Raw genomic sequence first — 8,598 nt, 5'->3', positions numbered from 1 at the left:
TTTTTAGAAAATAAATTGTCGAACAGCAAATGTAAAGAACCCAGTCTTGGATATGGGATAATTTTCTAATCACCAATCCTCTTTGTAGATGGAGGATGTTAAAATTGGACCTAAAGTTGTACGATCAGGATTTTTTTCAATATTAATGACGTTTTTTTTTCTTCCAGTTTTATTGAGATATAATTGACATACAGCACTTACACAGGTAAGTTTACAATACATAGCATAATGATTTGACTTACATCGTGAAGTGATTATCACTTCATGTATTTAAGTATTTAACAAACATCCATTATCTCAGATGGGTACAAAACTGAAGAAATAGAAAAATTTTTTCTTCTTATGATTTTCTTCTTAGGATTTATTCTCTTAACAACTTTCATATATGATGAGCATGCATACTCACTCAGTTGTGTCTGACTCTACAACCCCATGGAATGTAGCCCACCAGGTTCCTCTGTCCATGGGATTTTTCGGGCAAGAGTCCTGGAGTAGGTTGCCATTTCCTCCTCCAGGAGATCTTCCTGACCCAGGGATCAAACCCGTATCTCCTGTGTCTTCTGCACTGGCAGGTGGATTCTTTACCACTGAGCCACCTGGGAAGCCCAGCGGTGTTAACTGTATTTATCATGTGGTACATTACATCCCTAGTGCTTAAGTTGTCTTATAACTGGAAGTTTGTGTCTTTTGACGCTCCCCTCCTCCAAACCCTCTCCCCTCACCCCTTGCCACTGGCAACCACAAATCTGATCTATAAGATCAGGATTTCTATCCCTTCTGCCATATTTTAGAATAAAAATGATCATTCTCATAAAGCAGAATGGAGGTTACCTTTAGAGTCAAGGAAGTAAAAATCTAGAATTTTGAGTACTTACTGTGCACAGTATTTTAAGTGTCTTGCGTGCATGCTAAGTCACTTCAGTTGTGTCCGACTCTGCAACCCCATGGACTGTAGTCTGCCAGGCTCCCCTGTCCATGGGATTCTCCAGGCCAGAATACTGGAGTGGGTTGCCATGCCCTCCTCCAGGGGATCTTCCTGACCCAGGGATTGAACCCACATCTCTAATGTCTCCTGCATTGGCAGGCGAGTCCTTTGCCACTAACGCCACCTGGCAAGCCTTAAGTGTCTTACATGTATTAATCTCTTGTTACAAGTTTCTATTGGCTTTCCATCCCACTCAGAGCAAAATACAAAACCTTCACGAGGTGTGATATCCAGCGTGAGTTGGTGCCTGACACTGCTCTCCCTCATACCACACAGCCCCCCCTTATTCCTTGAACATAGTTGGTGCTCTTCTGCCTCAGAGCCTGGGAACTTACTACTCTGCCTTCCTGAAGTTCTCCTTCCCCCAACTGAACTCCCTCACCTCCTGCAGGTCAGACTTTCCATATCTCCCTCATGTAATGTGTACCTGAACACCCAATTTGCTCCCCGCAGGCCTTCCCCCCGGTTTTACCTATTTATCTTTAGCATATATCAACCCCTGACAAACTATTTGTTTATTGTCTGTCTGCTCCCAATAGATGAAAAGTGAAAGTGCTGGTCATTCAGTTGTGTCTGACTCTTTGTGATCCCATGGACTGTAGCCCACCAGGCTCCTCTCTCTGCCCATGGAATTCTCCAGGCAAGAATACTGGAGTGGGTAGCCATTCCCTTCCCCAGGGGATCTTCCCACCCAGGGGATCAAACTCAGGTCTCCTGCATTGCAGGCAGATTCTTTACCATCTGAGCTACCAGGTACAAACCCCAATAAACCTGAGGTTTTATTCACAGAAACATGTTCTCAGAACAAAGCCTGATGCAGAGTAATATTCATTAAGTATTTATTGAATGAATGCATGCACTTAATCCATGTAAAATCCATTAGATAAACATACCTATGTATCTTTAGGGGATGAAATATATGTTTCTATAGTGGCCAAGACCCTCCTGGATTAGCTGGATCTAGTGAACCTGGGCCAAGATGCCCAAGATGCAGAGCAATGTGGGAAGATCTGCCCTCCTGGTCCATTCCAGCCTGCAGTAGGGACAGCTAGTGGGGGTGGCCTACAGCCCTCTTGAGGCCAGGATAGCTACTCTTTTCCTGAGAAGAACAAAAATAGATGAAGGTCCTGCCGAGGGCTGGCAGCATCTGCTGGAAATAAACTTGGAAGAAATGCCAGAGCTGAATGGCATGTTTGGGGATCACCAGAATGTTGTGGACTCAGGCTCTACAGATGGTTCAAGATTCCTAAATGAATGTATTCTCTGGGGAGAGCTGGACAACACACAGATGGATTGACATTCTGAGTGGCAAACATCCCACTGAGCACTACTCTGAAGGAGGAGGACCAGGCCCTGAGAGCCATCTAATGTATTTTGAAGGATTTCACTCAGACCCAAGATGATGTCTTTAATTACTCTTAAGGTTTCTGCTCATGGGAATCTGGGTTTTCTCCAAGGGAAGTCAGGTAGCCAGGTTCCATAAGGAACCTAAGTCAGGCAACTAATGGTATTTCAGAAGCAGGGCTCTGTGTCTTATGCCTCCCCTCTAAAACTGCAACAGAACTGAGCTTCCATATGTCATAGAAGAAAGTAGGAGGCTTATTTGCTTAAGAAACAGCATGGTTGAAATAATCGAACTCTAAGAAGGAAACTGTGTCTCATCTTACCAGCTGCTCATGTCCTGAAAAACTATACAAGAAAATGACATGTTCATGATCTGAATGTTTCCATCAGCTAGGTGATCCTGCTGATTCAAAGATTCCTAAGGGAAATATTTTGGTAAACAACCCTTAGTTTAGAGTTTCAAACATGAACCACATTTCTATACTTTCCGGTTTACCCACAGCAAAGCCTCTCTTTACATCAGCCAGTTTCAGCTCTGAAAGCCACCTTGCGGAATTTCAGTGTCAGTTATGCCAAGTAACCATCTCTTGGCTGTGAAATGGCTTTCTGGCAGGCTTTCAAAGACAAGGACAGATGGCATTCCATGGGGGTACTCCCAGCTCTTTGTTTTAGCAAATATTGACACTTCTGTAGGAAACAAATCCAGATACTGTTTCTTCCTAACTCATCTTGGCAATCCTGAAGGTTTGGAGAGATATAGGGCAGCAGAAGTGGGAAAGTGCACTTGCCACTGAATTAAGACATACATACATCAGGGAGAGTCATGTTCACAGTTAACTGATGCTTGTAAAAGGCACCAAATAGTAAACAACACACTGATCACAAAGCACTTTCAAACAGAAATAAGACAGGGAAAGAGGAGACAACTGAAGGAAAATGCTCTCCAAAAACATTCCAATTACTATATAAAACTGTTTGTTTTTCTTTAAGATTCTTTCTAATCTAGATGTCAGTAACAGCAAGGCTATGATAGTTTTACTCAGAAAATCAGGGGATATTTGCTGTAATTCAAAATTAGGATACACTGGTAAAAAGCACTGAAGGTCCATCATACACTGTCCTTTCTAGAGGGCAATTGGCAGAATATGTGTAATTCCTCCAAAAGTTTATATTCTTTCACTCAAAAATTTGGGAGAATTTATGCTATGCAAATAATCTGATGCATGCCCAAAATTATATATAAAAGAAGTCTATCATGAAGTAGTTTATAATAGAATATAACAACAACCTAAGCAACCTATTTATCAGTAGAAATTATTTAAATTAAGGTACATCTGTATTCTGAGATAATTTGCACCCTGTAAAGATGACAGTATAGAACTATATTTATTTATATGGAAGATAAGTAAGTGGTGTAAGCATTATAAGTCATTTTCATAAAGCAGTTACCAAAAAAATTGTTACCAAATTATTTTTATAAAAATTGTTATATAACTTACATGTGGTAAGTTATATAAATTATAAAAACTATTTCATAAAAATAATATAAATACAGGTGTGGGTATTACATTAAAAAAGTAATTTTATCTTGGGTGGTGAAATTCTAGGTGATTTTAAGTTCCTATTGCCTTTCTGTATTATCTATTGGTGTTGTTTAACAAGGAACATATATCACTTTTATCAGCAGGAGAAAAACTAAAAAGTATTTCAAGTTGTAGAAAGGAAGTCACTGCTAAGTTTTATCCACTTCTCTTACAAGAGCCCAACACTGTTTGGCTGGGACCTCCCAGCAGGTGAGAGGTAGGGGACAGGACAAGGGTCAGTGCAGATGGAACCCCTAAGGTAAGACACGAGGCACAGGGTTCAGGTGTTTTCCCAGACAAGCCCCCCACCTGTCTGCCCTTACCTGAGCAGGCCTCCAGAGTGCTGACATCATTGTTGTCACTCCTGTTTCACAACTCGCCTTCCTTTACCTTGGCTCTGAGTTTGCCAGTAACTTGGCAGCACCTAGAGTATCACAGTCTTTACACAGGAAAAAATATCGTTCTTACATAATAACAAAAACAAAACAAAAACAGAAGGAAAATTGAAAAATATCTGTATTACTTTCCTAGAAATGCCCTAACAAGTTACCACACAAAAACTTGGTGGCTTAAAACAACAGAAGGTGTTTCTCTCACAGTTCCAGAGACCAGAAAGTCTGACATCAAGGGCGGGCAGGGCCATGCTCTCTGCAGGCTCAAGGGGAGAACCCTTCTGAGCTTCCTCCAGCTTCCAGTGGCTCGTCACTCCAATCTCTGTCTCCATATTCACATTGCCTTCTTCTCTGTAGGGCTGTGTGCGTCCTTGTCTGTCTTTTGGATTCAGCCCCACCCCTAATCCAGTGTGCCCTACCTCAGTCCTGACCTGCAAAGACCCTATTTCCAAAAAAGGTCACATTTTGAGGTCTGGGTATGGTGACATTGGGCTTCCCTGGTGGCTCAGACGGGAAAGCGTCTGCCTGCAATTAGGGAGACCCGGGTTCAATCCCCGGGTTGGGAAGATCCCCTGGAGAAGGAAATGGCAACCCACTCCAGTACTCTTGCCTGGAAAATTCCATGGACTGAGGAGCCTGGTAGGCTATAGTCCCATGGGGTAGCAAAGAATCGGACACGACTGAGCGACTTCACTGCATGGTGACATCAATTAGGAGGATCTATTGGCAACCCACTCCAGTACTCTTGCCCAGAGAATCCCATGGACAGAAGAGCCTGGTGGACTACAATCCATAGGGTCACAAAGAGTTGGACGCAACTGAAGCAACTTAGCACGCATGCACATTCAACCCACTACAGTTATCATAAACAAGATTTGGTCAGCAAGCAGAAACTATGACTAGTATTTATCTTTTAAAAAGGTGAGTGAAGGGACTTAGCTAGTGGTCCAGTGGTTAAGAATCTGCCTTGCAACGCAGGGAACTTGGATTCTACCCTTAATCAGGGAACTAACATCCCACATGCCATGGAGGTACCGAACCTGTGTGCCACAAGGAAAGATCCCAAGTGACACAGAAAAGATTCCGTGTGTCCCAACTAAGACCTGATGCAGTCAAATAAATAAATATTAAAATTATTACTTTTTTAAAAAGGTGGGTAAAGGCAGTCAGAGTTTGGCGGGGGTTCAGAAGCAGATCTAGATGGCCCAGGAAGGCCTGCCTTCTGTTCTTGTAGCTTGGCAATCAGAAAGCTGCTGCTGAGTTAAGATCAGATGGAGATTCCAGAATTCGGAAAGATAAAGCTACTAATTAGAAAAACCCAGCAAGGACAAAGAAACAGGCAGGACTTGGTTAACGATGTGAATTAGTAAAGAGAATAGTACAGCTGCAATCAAAAATACAAATATGCTTGAGAGATGATTAAGCAAATGAGAGAATTCAGGTGCTAAACTAAACCTCTGTTAGATGATTTTAAAAATCATCAACCTTATTAAATAACGATCAGGGTCGTTCGCCTCAAAACGAGCTTCTTATTAACAGAGGAGCAGTAAATCGGTCCTCGGCAAACTGCACTTGTATGAATTCTCAGTGGTGGTTGCTTGGGTTTCCTACCTTGTGGATGACCAGTGACTTTCCCTACAATCCACCTTATCTGCTGCTTCCCTCATCAAATAGTGTAAAGTTGGAGAGTGAAGATCAATGTGAGTGTTAGACTTTCAAAATGTCATCAGGCAGGGGCATGTGCAAAAAAAATAAGGAGGATGAAGCACAAAGATGGAAAGCTGTCAGAGAGGATGCTGTTCAGATTCTTATTCCAGTTGGACATTATTAAGAATTATTTTCTAAAGCTGTGTGGTGGTGTCATCGGACTGAAAGCCTCATCGTTAAGTAAGAACGTGAATTTGGTTATAATCTAACTTAACTCCTCATTGGTCACCAAGACTTTCAGAGACACGCAAGGCGAGAAACCTGTCCAGTTCAAGTTCTGACTGCGCAGCCAAGATGCACCAGGTCCAGAGATGTAGGGGCCCTTCCCAAGATGATTTGCTTGGGGCAAGTTAGGATTAAACTGAAGAATCCCAAGCTCTCCCCACATATGTACCATAGGCTATGATCAATCTGATCACGCAGCTCTTTTTTTCTTATTATTTTTATTTTATTGATGTATAGTCAATTTACAATGTTTTGTTAATTTCTGCTATACAACAAAGTGATTCAGTTATAATATGTACACTCTTTTTTATATTCTTTTCCATTATGGTTTATCCCAGGATATTGAATATAGTTCCCTATGCTGCACAGTAGGATCTTGTTGTTTATCCATTCTGTATATAATAGTTTGCATCTGCTAACTCCAAACTCCCGACCCAATGCCAAGTCCCCAATAATTTGCATCTACTAATCCCAAACTCCCAATGCCAAGTTCCCCCTTGGCAACTACAAGCCTGTTCTCCATGTCTGTGAGTCTGCTTCTGTTTCATAGATAAAGTAGTCTGTCTCTATCTCTATGTCACATTTTAGTGAAAGAGAAGAGAGAAAAAGTTGGCTTAAAGCTTAACATTCAGAAAACTAAGATCATGGCATCTGGTCCCATCACCTCATGGGAAATAGATGGGGAGACAGTGGAAACAGTGTCAGACTTCATTTTTGGGGGCTCCAAAATCACTGCAGATGGTGACTGCAGCCATGAAATTAAAAGACGCTTACTCCTTGGAAGGAAAGTTATGACCAACCTAGATAGCATATTAAAAAGCAGAGACATTACTTTGCTAACAAAGGTCCGTCTGGTCAAGGCTATGGTTTTTCCAGTGGTCATGTATGGATGTGAGAGTTGGACTGTGAAGAAAGCTGAACGCGGAAAAATTGATGCTTTTGAACTATGGTGTTGGAGAAGACTCTTGAGAGTCCCTTGGACTGCAAGGAGATCCAACAAGTCCATCCTGAAGGAGATCAGTCCTGGGTATTCATTGGAAGGACTGATGCTGAAGCTGAAACACCAGTACCTTGGCCACCTCATGTGAAGAGTTGACTCATTGGAAAAGACCCTGATGCTGGGAGGGATTGGGGGCAGGAGGAGAAGGGGGCAACAGAGGATGAGATGGCTGGATGGCATCACCGACTCGATGGGCATGAGTTTGAGTCAGCTCCGGGAGTTGGTGATGGACAGGGAGGCCTGGCATGCTGCGATTCATGGGGTCGCAAAGTGTTGGACATGACTGAGTAACTGAACTGAACTGATGTCACATTTTAGATTCCACAGATAAATGATATCATATAATATTTGTCTTTCTCAGTCTGACTTACTTCACTCAGTATGATCATCTCTAGGCCCATCCATATTGTTTCAGGCAGCATTTCCTAAATACTCAGACTGTCAGTGTGAAGTGCTGCTCTACTTTGAACAAACCATTCTGGTTTTACATTTGTATGTTAATTCACTATGAGTGACTAAAATAATATTTTTAGTCAAAAAGAGCTAGATACCCAGTAGTACTGAATAAATGGTTTCTGAATGAGTAGAATACAAAAATCAGACCAAGGGGCAGCAACTCACCAGATGTGCCAGACAGATATCCACCCTCTCCACCCTGGTCTTGGGAAGACCATTAGCCCCATCTTCCAGCCTCCTCTGCACTTAGGTGAGGCCACAAGGCTGAGTTCTGGACAATGCCATGTGAGCGGAAGTCATGGGGGCCACTTCCAGGTTTGGCCCATAAAATCCTCCCAACCGGGCTTGATCTTCACTCTCTCCATCTGCCAGCTGAATGGAGAGAAGGCTGAGGACCTAAAGGAGGATAGAACCAATGAGAAGAGGGCCTGTGTCCTCAAATGACCCCAAAGAGCACAGACTTCCCCTATTGTAAACCCCTTTCTAGACTGTGAAATAAAAAAGCAAACTTTGACTGGGTTAGGTCACTGAGTTTGGGGGTTGTTTATGATAGTGGTTAGCCACCCTGACTAGGTTTGTGTGACTGGTTAGACAGAACAGGCAGGCCCACAATAGTTTAGGGACCCACCATTCATAGGCAGGACCAAGGCTGGCTATGGCCATTTTCCACACACACAGCAACTGCAAACTCTGGAAACTTAATCTGACTTTTAAAAATTCCAATTCACATACAGAGACAAGGTGTGTGTTGGGGGCGGAGGGGTGGGCAGCAAAGCTGCTTAGCTTGTTGAGTTTCCCGGCAGAAGCCTGGCCTTACACAAGCATACTTCTCATAGGAGGAGCCTTAGGTGCCCTATCAGTGGCAGCATTTTGCCCCGTTCACATCCTGCTTCCCTAATAGGACTA

This window comes from Cervus elaphus, chromosome 18 (genome assembly GCF_910594005.1).
Source record: "Cervus elaphus chromosome 18, mCerEla1.1, whole genome shotgun sequence".
NCBI classification, from domain to species: Eukaryota; Metazoa; Chordata; class Mammalia; order Artiodactyla; family Cervidae; genus Cervus; species Cervus elaphus.
This window is presented reverse-complemented; position numbering follows the sequence as displayed.